This window comes from Pinus tabuliformis, chromosome J, assembly GCF_031772625.1.
Source record: "Pinus tabuliformis cultivar Carrire ecotype Pingquan chromosome J, CPIR1, whole genome shotgun sequence".
Classification (NCBI taxonomy): domain Eukaryota; kingdom Viridiplantae; phylum Streptophyta; class Pinopsida; order Pinales; family Pinaceae; genus Pinus; species Pinus tabuliformis.
The window spans coordinates 365,003,837-365,025,385 of NC_142295.1; the positions used below are offsets into that span (position 1 = coordinate 365,003,837).

At 33.6% G+C, this 21,549-nt stretch overlaps 1 protein-coding gene across 1 annotated transcript in view; it reads left to right on the forward strand.

Annotated features, from left to right (window-relative positions):
- LOC149227254 (uncharacterized) overlaps nucleotides 1-13,018 on the forward strand; it is a 74,000-nt gene extending 60,982 nt beyond the window's left edge. The window contains exon 8 of the mRNA XM_089375467.1: nucleotides 12,826-13,018. The gene's annotated coding sequence lies outside the window, so the exon portion shown is untranslated. The remainder of the gene's footprint in view (nucleotides 1-12,825) is intronic.
- Nucleotides 13,019-21,549: the final 8,531 nt, after the last annotated feature.

Sequence of the window (21,549 nt, forward strand, 5' to 3'; positions counted from 1 at the left end):
GTCGCTACTGTTTTGGTAGAGGTCCTTCAATGTCTTCCACATTGAAAATGGAGTATCCTTCCCATGGAGAGTCGAGACAATATGGTCTCGAACTCCCTCAAGGATGATTCATCTCGCCTTCGCCACACACTTCTTCCACTCAGCCAGCTCTTGTGCATTAGTTGAAGCTGGCTTTGGGATTTCTCGATTAATGAAATCCTTTAAGCCATTTTCTTCTAATAAGACCTCCATTCTATCTTTCCATGCTATGTAATTCGAGTTGCCTTCCAAGGCATACTCAAGTCTCAAGCCATAGAATGCCATTGGCCAACCTTGAAGTATGATATGAATTCGATTTACACCTGCAACCGCGAACTTCAAACTTCGAGTTTTCTTCTCCGTATACTATTCACAGCGCTGATAAACTTGGCTTTGATACCATGTAGAAATTTTGCAAGTTCTCTACAAATCTCGCTATATGACCATGTAGAAAATCTGACTGTAGATTAACTCGATAATGTAATATAACCAAAGAAAAATACTATAACCTACTTCTACTATCAATTTGCGGAAGCTTAAAGATCAAGCTGAACACATATTTCCAGAAGAAGAAGAATCAATGCACATGAAAATACTTTGGGGAAAGCCACAGCTAAAGACCCCACTATTTGTATTATCATACAAGTTGGAAATACATAGGAATTATACAAAACCTTAGCTCTCATAGTTAGCCAGATCTTAGTACAATCCTCACAGATGCTCACAGGCAATCTTGGCTTCTCACAAGCCTTCCTCTCTGGCCTCCAAGCTCCTATTTCCTTGCATTGTTCCTAGTGGATGATTCTCACCTCACCAAGTGGAACACTGCTCTGACACATTATCAGAACTGTGCAATCCTCTAAGGTATTGATTCCTTCTGCATGCATGAGTTTTCTTTATAGGAAAACACATGAAACTGATAGTACACTATCCTTGTCTTTAATCTCAACTGGGTCTTTCTCAGAATAGGCATGCATGAGTTACAGATGAAGGAATATTCAGTTAACTAGAGTCACTACAACAAAACCCTGTGATTAGCATCCCTTTTTTCTTTCTTTTTTTGCGTATAGAGCCCATTTTTGGTGCTATTTGTGTCCATTTATAAAATATGGTGCAAAAACTGATGCAAATTTTGCACCGAGTTTTTCACCAAGTCTTACACCAAGTTTAGCACCAAGTATTGTAATAGGTTTTGCATCAGGTTTTACACTAGGTTTTACGCCATGTTTTATGCCAAGTTTTATGCCATCCTTTGCACCATGTTTTGCATAAAGCTTGGCACCTAATTTTGTTTCACCAACTTTTGTATCATTTATTGCATCCACTTTTTGCGCTTACACTTGCATCAACTTTTTCATCATCTCTTGCATCCTCTTTTGCATCATTTTTTAGGTCATTTTTTGCATCCATTTTTACATCATTTTTTTCATCCCCTTTGCGTCAAGATTTTCATAAGGTCTTGTGTCTCATATTGCATCTACTTTTGTATCGAATTTTATTGCATCAACTTTTACATCATATTTTTCATCCATTGTTGCACCCATGTTTACGTCCACTTTTTCATCTTATTTTTCATTTTCATTTGCTTCTTTTTTTGCATCTATCATTACATCCACTTTTACTGTAACACTACTTGTACCATGTTTTTTACTTACTGTTGTACCCACATTTGCTTCCAATTTTGCACCCATCTTCGCATCAACTTTTGCATTAAAATATTGCATCTATTTTTGCATCCACTTTTGTGTTGGGTTTTGCATCTCATTTTGTATCACTTCCATTGCATCCATATTTTTCATCCAATTTCATTTCTACTGTTGCACCCATGTTTGCATCCACTTTTGCATCCCTTATTGCATCTTGTCTTGCATCCAAGTTTGCATCTTTTTTTGTGTTTTTCATTACATCCACTTTCTCATCCACTTTTGTTGTGCCATATCTTGTGCCTATCATTGAAACCAACATTTTCTTCCAATTTTGCATCCACATTTGCGTCCTCTTTTATGTCCAAGTTTGCACCAAATAATTTTTATGTTTTTGGCATTTCATTTTGCATCTACTTTTACATCCACTTCTGATGCATCCAATTTTGAATTTAATTTTGTATCCACTATTGCACCCATGTTTGTTCCATGTTTACTTCCATTTTTTAATCCAATTTTCCCTCCTTTTTTCATCCAAGTTTGTGTCTTTTTTTTTTGTTCATTCTTGTATCCACATTTATTTCACAACAGTTCATGCTAAGTTTTATGCCTACTATTACACCCATTTTTTCTTCCACTTTTTCATCCATGTTTGCATCCTATTTTCTGTCCAATTTTGCATCAACTATTGCATCTACTTTCCCATCCACTTTTGTGTCAATTTTTCTATCTTGTTTTGCATCTACTTATGTTGTGTCCACTCTTCATCCAATTTTATGTTTATTGTTGCCCCCATTTATTTTTTGACTTTTGCATCCATTTTCCAAAAGTCATATATTTTTTGCATTGATGATATTTCTTATGACATTAACAATTATGAACAACTGATGACAATGTCAATAATTATGACGATGATGATAATGAAGATGATGGTGATGACATGAATTTTGATTAATATTATGATAATCAAAATGATAATAAAGATGATGGGGGTTATAATGACAATGATGATGGCGATGCTAATGACCTTGGACAATCTTCCCAATTTTTAAATGTTGTCATGGTCATAATCATAATCATTATCTTTAGAGTCATCTTCCAAGTCATCATCATTTGATCATCATTATCATTATTTTCATCTTGGTCATCAACAACAACAATAATGGCATGAATGATGATTATGATGTTCATGATGAAGTTGACAACAATGATGATAGAAATTACATTAATTATGATAATGGGGATGATGAAAATTATAATGACGATGATAATGGCAGTGATGATGATGATCATCGATCATCTCTAAAAAATAAATTTGTCATTTATCTTGCATATATCATGTGTCCTAACAACCCTTTTTGAGCACTCGTAATATTTTTTGGGTTGATGATATTTATTACGACACCTATAATTATGAACAATTGACGACAATGTCCATAACCATGATAATGATGACGACATGAATGGTGATTATGACGATAATGCAATGATGAGATTGATGGTGGTGATGATGATGATGATAATGAAGATGATGACACTCCCTCTAAACTAGGGAGATACTCATAATGAGACAAAAAAGTACTCTCAAGTTGAAATATTCATATAAGAAGGGATCTGGATTGATAAGAATCAACGATGATTTACATCATCACAACCATTGTCAAAATAGAAAGGCCTTGACTAACAAGTTATATCTCTCCATTAGATCATAGCACAATGTTGGGAGGCATAAATTTGGACACCACTGCCTCTTTAGGCACTTACCGCACTAGGATGTTCATCAAGCATGTCCTCGCATGATCATTTCCTAATCCACTGTCATAATATTTGACACCAGGAAATGTCGATCCTCATGAATATTCTTATCTTGGATTAATGTACTTGACTTATGGCGGTTAGTCCTAGTCAAAGCACAAATTCTCAAAGAATATTGGTCCCATATGTTTATCTAATCCACCATTCTCCATGTTGGTGTCTTTAGTAGGCTTACGACTATTAGTCTAGGTTGTAGTACATGACAAATGGATAATATGGTGTCAATGCTCAATCCCTCTCAACTAGGGAGGAGACATCCACAAGCATAAGCGTTTCTCAAGAATACCCATCATTTTCATAGGGAATAACATCATTAATTTGTTTTCATCGCATTACGCCTTTATGATTAAGCATTCATAGATTTGTGGCAAAATATTTCCCCTTTTGTAATTTGTGATAAAAGAAAATCAAAAAGTGAAGCCAAAATCATTAAAGATACAATATAATGATTTATCTAAGTCTAAACTCTAAGGTTAAAGTGAAAATTTATGTAAATATTATATCTATGAGTTGTTCAAAACTTATGAAAACCTTATTCCCTAAGTCTTATATATAAGAAAAATCAAAAGAAAGAAAAATAAGGCCCAATGAATGGTAACTCATGTGTTCACACCCTCTTTGGAAAACATATGAATATATACACTCTTAGTCACACTTGATCACATGTTTGTGATGGTTAAATCATGAAGTCCTCTTTTCCCCTTTCATTTTCACTTCATCATTTAAGAACTTAATTGAGGATCTAGGGAACTTTTCTTGCCTAAGGGTTTCATGTCTACTCTTGGTTTACTTATTTCACACTACGGTAAATCATGTGATGGAGTGAAATACTTAAGTTTGTGGAGTTATTAGAATAGTGTATTAAGTTAGTCACCACACACACATGTATTACATGTCATTGATCCACATGTGTGGGTTGGAGACTCATTGCTTGAGAACTTTAATGGATACTACTTTAGGGCCTTGATGGTATATCTTACAAAATCTCTTGGTAAACATTGTGATTCATTTTTTCTATTCCTCGAGACACTTGATAATATTGAAGTCACTCCCAATAATCCACGAAGATGGGGAGCATAAATTACTTGTGTTGGAAATAGAATTGAGAAATAGAGGTTTTCCATTTGCGATATTGGAGTCACAGACATTGGATACATGGTAGTAGTCCTCAATGTCAATCAACTAAAATTATATCGTCATAATGCAAAAAGAGGTAAACATATTGGTAACCTTGATGTCCTGATCATTCCAAATAATAGCCATTCCACCCAAGTATATTTAATCATCAATCACTACTACTTGAAAATTCCTCCCCCATTTTCTAATTATATGAGGTAGAACCTCACTTAATATTTTTATTTCTTATATCAACATTATTGATGGGTGCTTTGCGGACCATTTTTCTTTTAAAAGTATTTGTTTTCCTTTACTATTGAGGTCCTTCATGTTCCATGAGACTATTTTCATGGAGAACTTACATAGAAAGGAAGTATAGTGTGACTAAAAAAAACATGTTCCAAGATTTAAGTTATTGGACAATGCCACTTCATGACTCCTATATTTCCTTAACTTGGCACTGAATGGTGAACTTGATAGCCTTAAGGGAAATTAACCAATGAAAATCTCAAAAAGAGGTGACTTTTGACTTTATCACATACAAGTTAATATACTAAAAAAAATATCCATAAAAATTTCATCAATCAATGAATCTTTAAAAAAAATATCCAAATCAATTTCATCAAGCAATGAAGCATTACATTATAAATTACAATCTATAAACCTTTTGGGAACTTTTTGCTAAACCATGTTCAAAACCAACATATTTAATATTAATATTTAAAAATAATATGGAAAATAACACATTCTCATAAATTAAATAACATGTTATCAATCCTAAGAAATGTCACCAACATAAAACTAAAAAGCATGCAACTAATGGGAGTGACCACTCAAGGCCACCATAAGACAATTAATCTATTAAGACAAGGATTAATGGGGAAAGAAATCTACAAAGGACAAAGGCAAACCTATTTTAACTTTATTGTTTTATTAGGTGCAAGTTGAACATCTCAAGATATAATGAAGAGAAGAATTAATTTTATTGCATTAAGAAAACCCAAGCACATTCTATAACTTAGCAAGGAAGAGATGTATAATACCCATCTCAGCGACACAACGCATGGCATTAAGTTACTTTTTTATATATAATTTAAACTTATATTATAGAATCACAAATTTTGCATGAATGGATGTTTAAAATCCATTTTTATAAAAAGAAAATATATTTTTTGTTATTAAAAAAAAAAAACCAGAAACTAAATATATTTTTTTAGAAAATAAAAAAATACTAAACTGAATATATATTTAAAAAAAGCTAAAATTAAGCGCATATATATACATATACACACACACACACACATATATATATTTCAAATTTAAAATATTTTTTAGATTTTTTTAAACACTTCCCTCCATTCTAAGAAGCAAAAATAATAATAGAAATAAGGATGGAGCAAAAATATTCCTTTCCTTGGTAAGTGTTTCCCACCATTCATTCCAATCACTCAAGTTATTTCATAAAACAGAGGTAAGTGTTATTTAACACTCTTTTCACAAAGCCTATTGAGCTTCTCTTATGATATATCTATTTTTTGATGGAGTCCTTGATATATTGATCAAGTTTTGATTCCTTGGAGATTAGTTAGAGCAAAGAAAACATAAGTACTCTTAATTCCAAGTTCAATGCCTCTAATGGTGGACAGAAGGAAAGGGAGGGGTTGCTATCGTGGTCATAACTCCAAGTTGATTGTCTCTGATGGTGGACGAGGCAAGGGAGGGGGCTGCGGTCATGGTCGTGGTCGTGGAGTTTTCTCTTTTACATTATATTTAGGGATTTCAAAGCAATTTGAATGGAATCATTGTCGTCACTAGGTATAATGGATTAAGTGTGAAAATGTTATGAAACCAGCTCAGGAAAAGATAGAAAAGATAGATCAACGCCTTAGAATTCAGCCTCTTCGAGGGGGCAACTTCCTTTACATTACATAAATGAACAATTCTTGGATGATTCAAATGACAAAACGTCCTTTCTATATATAGGAGTCTAAGGAGTCACAATATAATCCAGCCGACCTAACAATAATAATATAAAGCCACAAAAATAACAATAGAGGGATTCTATGGGGCACAGTAATAACAATATGGGGGTAATAGGGGCACAACAATATTAATAAGGGGTATAACTACAATAGTAATGGGGTAATCACTAGTATTATAGGGACCCAACATGCCCCTCGCCTTCAAAATGTCTTGTCCTCAACGCTTGAGTAGTTTTGGATACTTCCGCATGAAATTTTCATCCTCCCATGTGGAATCTTCAGCAGATAAGTTCTTCCACTTGATAAGATACTCTGAAATTGATCGATTTCGTAGCTGTCGAGTTCTTGTTTCTATGACTGCTTCCGGTTCCAATATAATTTTTCCTTCCTCGTCAAGTTCTGGCAATATTGTTTGAACTGGGAGCTTGTCGCCTATAACCTTCTTTAAACATGAAACATGGAAAACTGGGTGCAATCGAGAAGCTGCAGGAAGCTCCAATTTGTATGCCATAGTACCAATCTTTTGCAACACCTTGTACGGACCATAATACTTTGGTGATAATTTATTATCCTTCTTAGCTTGCTTGAGGGACATTTGCTTATATGGTTGTAGCCGTAGGAATACCCAATCACCTACATCAAAACTTCTTTCACTGCGATGTTGATCTGCCTGTTGTTTCATTCTATTCTGTGCCAACACGAGGTTATCCTTTAAGAGTTGGAGGACTTGTTGTTGATGTTCGATGTGATGTTCCACTGCCTGAACCTTAGAATTTTCTCTTAAATATGATGTGATGGATGGTGGTTGATACCCATAAAGTGCCATAAATGGGGTCATTTTTGTTGCTGTATGGAAGGAAGTGTTATACCACCATTCAGCCAGAGGCAACCATTTGACCCATTGTGTCTGTTTATCAGATACAAAGCAACGAAGATATCCTTCCAAACATTTGTTTACTATCTCAGTTTGCCCATCAGATTGAGGATGATAAGATGAGCTATGAGCTAACTGAGTACCAAGACAAGAAAATAATTATGTCCAAAAATTTCCAGTGAAAATGGGATCTCTGTCACTTACAATAATCTTTGGGTTTCCATGTAGCTTTTGAATTGTTTCCATAAATGCAGTAGAAACTGTACTGGCTTTAAATGGATGTGATAATGCACAAAAGTGTGCATACTTGGTAAGTCTGTCAACTACCACCATGATGACACTCTTTCCCTCAGACTTGGGTAAACCTGTGATAAAATCCATTGAAACCTCCTCCCAACGTTGGCTTGGAATGGATAAAGGTTGTAATAGACCCGGTGTCTTAATTGTTTCAACTTTATTTTGTTGGCAAACCAAACATTCCGCCACAAACTTTTGAATATCTGATTTAAGGCCATCCCAAAAAAATTCCTTCTTAACCCTGTGGTAAGTTTTTAAAAATCCTGAGTGCCCTCCTAAGGGAGAAGTGTGCAATTCCATAAGAATCTTTTGTTTTAGCTGGGAATTCTTACAGAGGTATAAGCGATCTTTGTACCATAACGAATCATTTTTCCAGCTAAATGTATCAGACGTACTGGAATCTTGTTGTAGCTTTCGAATAAGTGCCCACACTTCTTCGTCATTCTTCCATTCCTCCCTTGCTTCGTTTATCCAATCTGGTTGGATAATAGAAATGGCGCACAACAATGCTTCCACATCCTCATCCTTTCTTGAGAGTGCATCTGCCACCACATTTTGCTTCCCTTTTTTGTAGATGATTTCAAAGTCATAACCCAACATCTTTGTGACCCACTTTTGTTGCTCTTCAGAGGATAATCTTTGTTCTAAAAAGTATTTAAGGCTATCATGATCCGTTTTTACCTTGAAGTGTCTTCCCATTAGGTAGGGTCGCCATTTCTTAAGTGCATGGAGTATTGCCAACATTTCCTTCTCATAAATAGCTTTGCTTAAAAACTTTCCCTTGATTGGACGACTTTCAAAAGCAATGGGTCTTTCATCTTGCATTAGAACAACACCAATTCCATTTCCTGAAGCATCACATTCCACAATAAAGGTTTTTGTGAAGTCCGGTGTAGCTAAGACCGGTGCTTGGCACATTGCCTCTTTAAGATGTTCAAAGGCCTTTGTTGCTTCCGGAGTCCATGAAAATGCATCTTTCTTCAATAATGTTGTTAGAGGTGCTGCTATTCTCCCATAATTCTTAACAAACTTGCGATAATACCCTGTCAACCCAAGAAATCCTCGCAGATGCTTTATGGATGTGGGGATTTTCCATTCCTTAATGGCTTTAATTTTGCTAGGGTCTACCTTAACTCCTTCATGAGATACAATATGACCCAAATATTCCACCTCCTGGACTCCAAAGAAACATTTGGATCTTTTTGCATATAATTGTTTCTCCTCCAATAGTTGTAGCACCCTGTCAACATGTTCAACATGATCCTTCCAAGACTTGCTGTAGATTAGTATATCATCAAAAAATACTAACACAAATTTTCTAAGGAATGGTTTGAAAATTGAATTCATCAAACCTTGAAATGTTGAAGGTGCATTGGTAAGGCCAAAAGGCATGACCAAAAATTCATAATGACCCTCATGAGTTCTAAATGTTGTTTTCGGAATGTCTTCAATCCTGAACGAAGATCCAACTTGGTGAAGTAAATTGATCCATGCAATTCATCCAGTAATTCATCAATGACAGGAATGGGGAACTTATCTTTAATAGTGAGCTTGTTGAGCTCCCTATAATCCGGACACATGCGCCATGATCCATCCTTCTTGTGCACCAATACTACTGGAGCAGAGAAAGAACTTTGACTCGGTTGAATTATACCAGCCTCTAGCATTTCTGCAACCATACGTTCAATTTCACTCTTTTGGACATAGGGATATCTGTACGGCCTGATGTTTGGAGGAACACTTCCTGGAATCAGATGAATAGCATGATCATGATCACGCATAGGTGGGAGACCTTTGGGAGTCTCAAATACCTTGGAATGATTGTCCAGGACTTTTTGGAGATCTGGAGAAATAGATGATTCCAATGTGGAAACATCTAGCGAACATAATTGTGCAATTACACCTCTTTGCTCCTTTTTTAGAAGCTTTGTCATACCATTAGAGCTGATTATCTTTCCTGGTTTCCCTGCAATACCCCTTAATTCAACTTCCTTTCCTTCCACAGAAAATTTGATGAAAAGTTCTTGAAAATTAAAAGCTATTGTACCCAAGGATTGTAGCCATTGGACTCCTAGTACAACATCAGCACCTCCCATTGGAATGGAAAGCATTGGGCTAGTCAATACATATTCTCCCATGGATAGCTTGATATTATGGCACTTTCCAGAGCAATTTATTGTTCCTCCATTTGCAATCATCACTTGACACTCTGGTGCTGGATATAGGAAGCAATTCAATTCTTTTGCTACCCTACAATGAATAAAATTGTGGGTGCTTCCTGAATCAATCAACACTATTACCTTTTTCTTCTTGATTTGTCCTTCTATCTTGATGGTTTGAGGAGTGGTAATTCCCGCCAATGCATTACAAGATATGGTCGGATTTATTTGTTCTTCATCTAGGCTTTGTTCCTGGAGTATATCCTCTTCTTTTGACCTTTCTTGCTCCTTTTCTTCTTCCTCTTCACAATCTATGTAGAATAATTTCTTCTCAGCACACTTATGACCTTTAGTGTATTTGCTATCACAACTGTAACAAAGCCCTTTTGCTCTTTTTTCTTCCAATTGTTGTGGTGTCAACCTTATAGGTTGTGGAAGACTAGGGGCAACAACACTTCCGTCTTTATAGTTGTGAGTGGTATGCTTCCTGGTTGCCATAATTTTGCTTTCCATTTTTCTTGCTAACCTGAATGCCTTCTCTAATGAATCAGGTTCCCAAAGGCGAACATCATGTTGGATATTATCCTTTAAAGACCCTATGAACACATCAATCCTATGCTCCTCTGGAATATCTTTTACCCTTATGTTCAATTTTTGGAACTCCTCAATGTGCTCCATTATTGAACCCTTTTGTTTGAGACTTATCAATTGGCTAAAAAAAGTGTTGCTTTTTGTATCCTCATAATGTGCTATCAATTCTTCCGTAAAAATTGCCCAAGTGATAAATTGTTTACGAGAGCAAAGCCATTGATACCATACAAACTGATTTGGTTCCAAATATAAAGTTTCCATACGTACCTTTTGTGTGTTTTGCACATTATTGAGATCGAAAAATTGCTCCATCTGTAATATCCATGTTGCGGGATCCTTGCCATCAAACTTCCTCATATCGATTTTTGGAATATGGTGGGTCTTCGATCCAACATTAGAGTCTATGATATCATGATTAACATTTCTTTTGTTCACATCATGAGTTTCCTTTACTACCTTTTCACCATTAGTAAGTATTTCTTGTAGAAAATTTGTCAAATCTGTCTTCATATCTGTCATGCCTGTCTTCAAGTTTGTGTTCAAATCTATCTTCAATTCTTCCATGTATGTCTTCAAATCTGTCTTCCAATCATCCATCTTAGCTTCCATGCCCTTTATCTTAGATTCCACGCCATTTATCTTAGATTCCATGCCATTTATCTTAGCTTTTGTTAGCTTTTGTGAGTGTGACATTTGTTGCACTTGTTCTTGTAATTTTGATATATCATGTAGCATTTCTTCCTCTTCTTCATGAGTCATGCTAGAGCTTTCAGGTTCCTTACTAGGTGTTTGCATTTTCTTTCCTCGGGGCATCAGTTACCGATAATAATGCTTTACTATGCCCTTTGAATTCCTTCAAACCAAGCTTACGCAAAAAAAAAAAAAAAAAGTACACACCTTTTTTCACTTTGTAGAAGCCTGATATTGAATCTGATGTATCTGTGTAATTTCAAATCATCCAGTTCTGAAATTTCAACCTATAGAATCATTTTGTGTCCTCTTTCCAATGCCACAAGTCTGACCCAAATTGGTTTCTCCAAGGAAGAGTTATGCGAAATCTCCCACAGTGACTTGATTATAGACTATTTCAGTAGAGCAAACTTGTATGATGTGCCATGAGTCACTATTTCAACCCATGGATTTGAAATAGTCCTCTTTCTGTATCTTCTTACGAAATTTCAATCCGATCCCCAGAGAGAAAGTTATGACGATTTTCCCCAAGTCACCTGTTTTGAATGTAATTCAGGAGTCTGCAAAAAGACCAACTTCCTTAGATCATATCTCTGCAAATATCACGCAAAAAGCTATGAAATTCAGACCCAAGGTTCATCGCGATTTCTTCTCAAATGGATTTTTTTTGCGACTTTTGAAACATCACAGAAAAACGTTATAGCGAAAATTCCAAGATTACCTGTTTGGAGCAGCGAAACCCTAGAATCCAAAGCTCTGATACCAAATGTTATGAAACCAGCCCAAGAAAAAAATGAAAAGATAGATCAACGCCTTAGAATTCAGCCTCTTCGAGGGGGCAACCTCCTTTACATTACATAAATGAACAATTCTTGGATGATTCAAATGACAAAGCCTCCTTTCTATATATAGGAGTCTAAGAAGTCACAATTTAATCCAGCGGACCTAACAATAATAATATAAAGCCACAAAAATAACAATAGAGGGATTCTATGGGGCATAGTAATAACAATATGGGGGCAATAGGGGCACAACAATATTAATAAGGGGTATAACTACAATAGTAATGGGGTAATCACTAGTATTATAGGGACCCAATAGATAATGGATAAAATGAAGTAATTATTTGTGAGCATTTGTTCTTGAACAAACATTAGGATCCATCTTATTATAGAGAAAAGTAAATTCATTAAAAACAACTCAATATTTCATGTGACATTCATATTGTATGCAACTTATTTTTCATTAAAAACAATTTACTTTTTCATGTGACATTCTTTTTTGGTTAAAATTTCTTCTATTTCTAATCTAAATTACAATTGTAATTTCAAATAAAGATTCTAGTAAATATTAATTTACCAATTCTACATGGAAATCATAAGAAACATTCACAATATAATATGAAGAACAAATGTGTACCTACTTCATATGGATTAAAAAATGCTTCTACTACTTAATGTGAATTACAAGTGTAATCTAGTTGGATCTCCAACATATCTTAAGCCATATTTTCATTTTATTTTTATTACTATTAAATGTTGTTATGTCCTAACTCATTTTATTATTAGCATTGTAATAAAAATATGCATTTTGCTATAGAATTAGTACTAACATGTAATATTGATTTTTTTTCCATAAAGTTATAGGTAATGACCATGAAGATGATGCTATAGACTATGTTTAGATTACATTATATATCAGAGATGATGATGATGATGAGGATGGTGATGGCATTGGTGATGATTATGTGGATGATATTATCAGGATGGTCAGGATGATGATCGTGGAAATGATCATGAGGATGAGCTTGACTATGATTTTTGTGGTGCTAGCTAGTCATGTGTGGTTTTTTATATTTAGTTGGATTTCTTAATATGGTAATCATACATTTGAATTTTAATTTATTTGAATAATGATGATGATACTATCGATACTATCTTTTTACCTTATGAATATGTTGAAAATTGTTTACAATTTGTTTTATGAAGAATTGGTGTGTATGATGAGATTTCTATTTTTTTTTATGGATGTTGTGAATTTATATTAGCATAATGATATCTATGGAACGTTTTCATTAGGTAATTTTACATTGAATTTTAGTTGATTGGATTAAATATGATGATGATATTATCATTTTTATCTTGTTATTTTATGTATATATTGAAAATTATCAACATTATTTTGATGGAGAATTATTATGTATGATGATATTACTATCTTTTGATGGGTGTTGTGAATTTACCTTAAAATAATGGTGTTCATGAAATATTTTGATATGATAATCACACATTTGAATCTTAGTTGATTTGATTAAAGATGATGAGGAGATTATTAGTATTATTTTGTTACTTTATATATGTGTTGAAACCTGTCAATGTTTTTTTATGGGGAATGATTATGTATGATGAAAAGGCTATTTTTGGATGTAATGTTGTGAATTTACCTTGGAATAATGATATCTGCGATAAATGTTGGTTTAGTAGTAATATATGTATATTGAAAATTGTCAATGATTTTTTGATGGAGAATTGTTTTATATGAGGATATTGCTATATTTTTTATGAATTTTGTCAATTACTCTTAAATTTGTTTACAAATACTAAGTTATGAATTTTAATTGTGATATATTCTTAAATGTGTTATACATGAAAATACCTCCTGATCATCTCGGAGGAGAATACTATGATGTTGGTTGAAATACCCCTTTCTCCTAAACTATATAAGCCTATAATACAAGTTATGTACCATGAGAACCATGGTTTCCTAGCCTATAACAAGTTGTCCCTTTCATCTAACTTTTGTTGCCAAAATTCTCACATTAGAGGAATTTTCAACTCAAAAAATAACCACGTAAGAAAAAAATAAGAAACTAATAAAATAATGCCATGTAGACAATTTTTTAATATATCATTTTTATTATTCTTTTACCAAAATTACCCAAATAAATGTCACATTTATCAAAATAATTGTATATGTATTTTATATTTAAACTAATATATTAGCACAAGATTTAATAAAATTTAAATTAAAAAAGTAAATTAAAATTAAAAAGGAAAATTTGAATTAAAAAAACAAATTCAAAATTTAAAGGAAATTTAAATTTAAATTTAAATTACCCAAAAAAATGTCACTTTTATAAAAAAATAACCGTCTACATGTATTTTATATTGAAATTAATTTATTAACACAAGATTTAAGAAAAATTAAATTTAAAAGGAAAATTTAAAATATAAATTTAAGTTAAGTTTAAATTTAAGTTACCCAAATAAATGCATTTTTATCAAAATAACCATATATTTATATTTTATATTTAAATTAATTTGTCAATACAAGATTTAATAAAATAAATTAAGAAAGTAAATTTAAAATTAAAATCAAGAAAGTAAATTTAAAATTTAAATTAAATTTAGGATTTAGGATTTTATATTTAAATTTATTTATTTAACACGTCATGATTTACCCTTCATTAAAAATATTCTCGATATTTTAACTTTTATAGATTATGATATTAATTTTATTTTTAATATTTAATATAGTTTTGGGTCACTTGGGCACCATTTACAATTAAATTAGGTAAGTTATATTATTAAAAAAAATCCACTCCGTAGTCATACATGTATGTCTTTTAAATTTTAAAAGAATTTGATTGGCTTACACATTATGACATGGAAATTCAATGTTAACATTTTAAAATGAAAATAAAAAACTCAAGTTAACTATTATTTGACATTCTTGTTCACTTTACTCATATGGTGGAATGTGATCTCTTTATCCTTATCTTTAGATTTTTCCTAAAAAATTAAAAGCATACAAAAGTGGGAAAGAGCCATAAAACATGGGGAAGCTTTTTCCTAAGCACAAAAGCATCTAAAAAGTGGAAAATGCCATCTTTATATGAGGAAACATTGTTCACCCAAAAGCTTTTGCCAAAATTGAACTAATGAGGAATTTGGGAAATCTTCATAGCCTTCACTTTCCTATATATTGGAGGCTTTGCCATTGAGGAAATGATGGGAATTCGTGTATTGTCATGCTGCTAAGATCTATCTTGAGAGGGAGAGTTTTGTAGCTAGGAGTTGGGGGAGGTGTCCATGCAACTGCATCTGATAGCTGTAACTTTCCTCCAACTCCTTTATTAATATAGATTATTTGTTCTTCCTTCCATATGCTACTATTCATTCTTTACTTATCCTATTTAACTAATGAATGTATGGGATTTTGGTTTATATTTATTTATTCAGTAATATTTATATGTTTATTATAGTTTCAATTATCAAGATATTATGTTGTGAAGTTTTCTTTGTTCTCTCTCTTGTGTGTAGGACCAAGATTTGGAGCTATCTAGGAGCGCTTCCCAGCTACACTAAAAACTCCAACAAGACCTGCATGTGAGGACTCATATGAATTCATTATTCTTTTTCTAATTTATACTCTACATCTTGATCTACTAAGAATCCTGAGCCTTAGAACAACCATTATCTTAATCAGTCTATCTTAGGTTTCTGGGATAGACTGAGAGGGTTTTATGTTCATTTAACTGTGCATTAAATCCTACAACAAAATGATATTTAGAAACTATAATATATTTCACTATGTAATAAATTTAGTAAAATGGAAGTAAAAGTAAAACTTTAAACAAGAAGCCAAAAGTGGATGTAACCATCGATGCAAAAATTGGGAGTAAAATTGGATGTTAAACTAGCCATCAAAACAAGATGCAAACAATGAGACAAAAAGGGTTTTAAAGTAGAATTAAAAAGGGGTGCAAAACTAGACACAAAGAAGGGAACTAAATAGGACATACAAAAATACACCAAATTGGGTGCAAACAAGGATGCAAAAATGGACACCAAAATGAGGATGAAAAGAATGGTGTAAAATTAGGATGAAAAATTGGGTGCAAAAAGGATGTAAGAAAAACACAAAACAAGAAGCAAAATGGGAATAAAAAAGTGTGAAACTAAGGATGCCAAAAATTATGCATAACTAGATGAAAATTCAAACCAAAATTTAGGTGCAAAATGAGATGCAAATGTGGACACAAAATGTGACAGAAAAAATGATGCAAATTTGGATGCCAAAAATGATGCAAAATTAGACACAGAAAAGGTTTCAAAATTGGACATAAAAAATGGTGAAAATTTGGACACAAAAGTAGAAAAAATGGTGTGAAAATGGGCATAAAAATGGCTCAAATTTGGATGCAACATTGGATGCAAAATGAGGTGCAACAAATGATTCAAAACTTGGTGCAAAAACAAATGCAAAAGTAGACGAAAAAATGGGATTCAAAGGTGGACACAACACATGGTCCAACATAGGGTGAAAATTTAGATACTCATAAGGATGCAAAATTGGATGCAAGAAATGTTGTTAAAAATGATGCTAAATTGGATGCAACAAATGATGAAAAATTAGGTGCAAAATAGGATGCAAAAAAAGGAGACAAATGAAACGAAAAAGTGGATGAAAAAAATGGTTCAAAAATGGATGAAAAATTTGGCACTAAATCAGATTCAACATATGGTGCAAAATTAGATGCAAAAATGGTGTAAAAAAAGGCAGAAAAATTGGTACAAAAATAGATGTAAAAATAAGTACAAAATTAGAAGCAAAAAATGGCATAAGACTAGATGCAAAAACTGGCACAAACTCGATGCAAAGAAAAGCACTAAATCAGATGCAAAAGATGGTGTAAAACTCGATGCAAATATCGACACAAAAATAGAAGAAAAGAATGGCACAAAACACGAAGCAGAAAATGATGCAAAAAATGGCACAAAACTAGAAGCAAAACCTATTGTAAAGCCAAATGCAAATCTTGGTGCAAAATATGATGCAAAATTTGGCTTAAAAAAAAGATGTAAAATTTGGCGCAAAAAAGGATGCTTTAAAAATTGTACAATAGAGCCAGATTTAGCGCTAGGTTGCTCATCCCAATGGAGAGAAAATTACACTAAAATCTGGGGCTAAATCTGGCATAAATGGCCTGTTTTGTTGTAGTGAGTACACTAGTTGAGTGCACACATGCATCAACTGACTGTTAACTCTCTATTAGTTCCTAAAACAGTTTGGAACTAATTTAACTGGACTTAACTCAGTAAACTGAGTTAACTAATTACAACTCAAATATAACTCAACCTTATCTCCTTAATTAAAGACTTATCTCCTTAATTTAAGGGATAACTCTTGTATGACTTCAGAAAGACTTCTAACTTGAATTTCTCCAACTAATTAAGCCAAAATAACTTAATTAATTATTTTCAAGTAGCTAGTGAGACTAAATTCGATTTTAATTCAAGGACAAATTGAAATTGGAATATTCTTGTTCTATTTTTTATCATTTCTTGTTGCTATTTTCAACACTTCTAACATAATGTCAACAATGCATTATGAAAAGCTTATGCTCCCCCTGAATCTATGCCAACTATTCAATGTCAGATCTGATCATTGCATGTGTTAGTAAGAATCATAAAGGCATCATCATCAATTAAAGATATACATAAAGTCATCAACAACTTATGAGGGCGGCCAAGAGAACTTTTACATATTATCAGCAGCCTATAATCATCATCAATCAAAATAGAGCAGATATTTGATAATTGATGAACCATATCAGACCCCTTTTCTGAGTTTGTCCCACTACTTTTTCCTCAAACCAACATATACATGATAGTGTAGCTTCAAACTCGCGTATATACGTGACTTGTCTTCATGAAAATTGCGTATGAGATTTAGAACACTGAAGTTTCACACTTTCAGCTCCCCCTAAGTCTGTTATGTTTGTACTCTATGTTATGCCACATCTTTCTGACTGTACTTCCTTCTTCTTCCATATCTTCGAGTGTGATGATGTTTTCTCCTTTTGGTATGGTGCCCGAAAATTTCTCCTGCATTCCTTTGCTATATGTCCAAATTTTTTACATGCATAGCATCTTAGATGTTTCATATTCCTTCTATAGAAGTCAATGGGTTTGTAACCAAACATATTGCAATAAAACCAATATCTCTTAAAGTACCTAGAAGCTGATGATTTTTTTGTGTGATGGTCATGAACCATTCTACTTCTGCATCTCGCTGCAACATGTCCAAAATTATGACATACAAAACATTCAACATTATTCATCAGAGGAAATATCCAACTCTCACTTCCATAGTTAAGAGTAAAAGATTTTCTTTGAAGACTTTCTTTCCTTAGTTGTTGATGGGGTTGACTTCTCATCTTGTTGAGCATTTCAGATTTTGCATTAGAGTTCCTTGCCTCATCTTCAGAGCTAGATTCACCTTCAACAGATTCATGAAAACCAAGACTAGTTTTGATGGTATGAGACCTTTGACTACTAAGAATATTATTCAAAATCTTAGTACTATCTTGAAATCGTAACATCTTATCCTTTTCTTCTAATTTACCTTTTAAGATATTTACCTCAACTTGATATTGTTCTTCCTTTTCAAGATATTGCTTCTTCATGATTTCTTCAACCTTTCTTCCTTCTTCCACTTGTTGCCTTAATTTGAGAATCTCATTTTATTGTTCTTCATCTGCTTGAGGTAGTTCTTCATTCTGCTTATTTGATTTTTCAAGATCTTCTTTTAGAGAGAGGATCTTAGCTTCAAGACTTTCATGGTAACTGGATCCATCTTTAAGTCTCTTGATTGTTGTGCTCTTTTCATTTGCTTCATTTCTTAATGATGTCACTTCGTCTTGCAACTTTTGACATTGATCTCCCTTTTCCTTATATTGCTTCCTTACCTTGTTTCCTTCCTCCAATTGAGCTTTTAATTTGGTAACTTCTTCTTTGAAGGCACACTCCCTTTTGTTAAATAGATCTTGTTGGTCTCTAATTTTATTTGTGAGTCTTTTAAATTTTGCCTCTATATTTCTTTCACTATCACTTTCAATATCTTCAACATTGCATGAACAGAGAAAAGTATCACCAAAAGACCAAATTTTTTTACCTGATACTTCTTTTGCTTGTTCATCTTCAATTTGAGGTGATTCTGAATCTGAATACTTGCTTCTGCCTAACGGCCAATTCTCTCCTGTTGTCCCTGTTCCTTTGAGATGTCTTCTTCTTCTAAGGTGCTTTCTTCTTCAGCTTCTTTCCCGTTGTTTCTACGAATCTCCTTCAAGCGATCAAGCTTCTACCAAAGGACCTCCTCTGATACAAATTGTTGAAAATAATACTGGGGGGGTGAATCAGTATTATTCAAATCAATAACTTTTTCTTTTCATACTCTTATTTATATACGCTACTTCAACGAAGGTAACTCGCGTGTACACACAACTGTCTTTAAAGCAACCAATGTATATCCAACAAACTTATGAGTCAGTTAATTCCTTATATGTTGATCTTTAATCAGTGCATCAATACTTCATTAACCATATAAATAGTAACCATGTGCAGTAATAACATAATAAACCATCACAAATAAGCAGTACACATGAACACCAAGATTTAAGGTGAAAACCCAATGTAGGACAAAAACCATCTACTGCTGACTTCTTTTAATATAAGAAAAACATGTTTACTTTCTTGTATTGATGCAGACTCATACTAGTACACAAGCATCCACCAGTAGAAGGCTACAACCTTCTCTCATTCTCCAGCTTTTACTAGAAGGGAGCTACAACCCCCTAGCTCTTGTACTAGTTGATATGTTTACTGGTACATAGGCACCGACCTGCAGAAGGCTCCAACCTTCACTCGTTTTCCAAATGCTATTAGAAGGGAGCTCCAACCCCCTGACTCTTGTACTAGCCGATCCATTTACTAGTACGTAGGTGTCAGCCTACAGAAGGCTCCAACCTTCACTCATTTTCCAACTGCTCTGGAAGGGATCTCCAACCCCCTGGCTCTTATACTGGATGATATGTTAATTTGTATGTAGGCATCGACCTACAGAAGGCTACGACCTTCTCTCTTCCTCCAGGGAGCACGTTTCATAAATTTTCAGATTGGATACTCCTGGAACACAAAACCACAATTTGAAGGCCTCATTTCATCAAATTTTCATACTAGACCCATTAGTAACATTGAAGCTCAAAATCAATCACCACTGCAATACAACCATCAAATATATCTGCATCAACCAATCACTGAAACTCAATCATTAATCTCTGAATCAACCACAACTGAATCAATCAATCACTGAAAACCCATCATCACTAAAGCAAATCACAATCAATCAATCTGGACATTTAGAACACTGTCACTAGAGCACAAAGCAGAACCCATAAATCTGCATTAACAACCAGAACAAACTGCAACTTCAACCATCATATTTCATAATGCATACACTACTTCGACATGCCGAACCAATGTGTATACGTGCTTTTATCAAAGCGAACCAATGTACAGATCTGCAAATACTAACTTAAAAACTTCATAGCTATTCCAGACTTCAGTCATACCCAGATCATAACATTTACAGAATAAAACATGCATCAGTATTCAGATCTAGACTTGTTGAAAATAGCAACAAGAAATGCTAAAAATAGAAGTGCTATAAATAGAAGTTCGGGTACCAGTGTTGGACATAGCAACAAGGAATGAAAAAATGGAAGTGATAAAAATAGAATTGCTATAAATAGTATTTCAGGTTAGATTCTAATTTTAGTTAGTCCCTGAATTAAAATTGAGAAGTAAAATTTGAATTTCATCTTAGCAGCTCTTTGTAAAATAATTAATTAATTCATCTTGAGTTAATTAGTTGTAGAAAATCAAACATGAAGTCTATGTGGCGACATGCAACAATTTCTCCATTGATTGAGGAATTTATCCATCAGTTAAAGAGATAAGGATGAATTGTAATTAGTTAGCTCAGTTAACTGAGTTAAGTCCAGTTAGATTAGTTCCCACAGTTTGTGGAATTAATTGTGAGTTCAGTTAGTCAATGCATGCATGCTATAACTGCTGCACTTCAGATAACTGAATATTCTCTCATAAATAACTCATGCATGTCAGTTTAGTCAGAGACCCAGTTGAGATTAGAGGAAGGGACAATGTACGATCGGTTGAAGGATTTTTCCTATATAGGAAACTCATCCATGTAGAAGGAATTATCTCCTTCAGGATTGCGCAGTTAGATCAGAGGTTAGTGAGAGTGTGAAGAGGCCAATTCACACGGGTGGCAGCACTGGACCCCAAGGAAAATTGCACAGGGAAATAGGAGGCTTGGAGGGTAGAGAAGAAGTTTTGGAGAAGCCTTTGACTGTCTATGAGCAACGTTGTTTGATCGTAGAGAGATCAGGATAGCTTGTGAGCTAATTCTTTTTGTAATCTGAACATATTTCCACTTGTATGATAATACAGAGATTGGGGTTTTAGCTGAGGCTTTCCCCAGAGTATTATTTTGTGTTC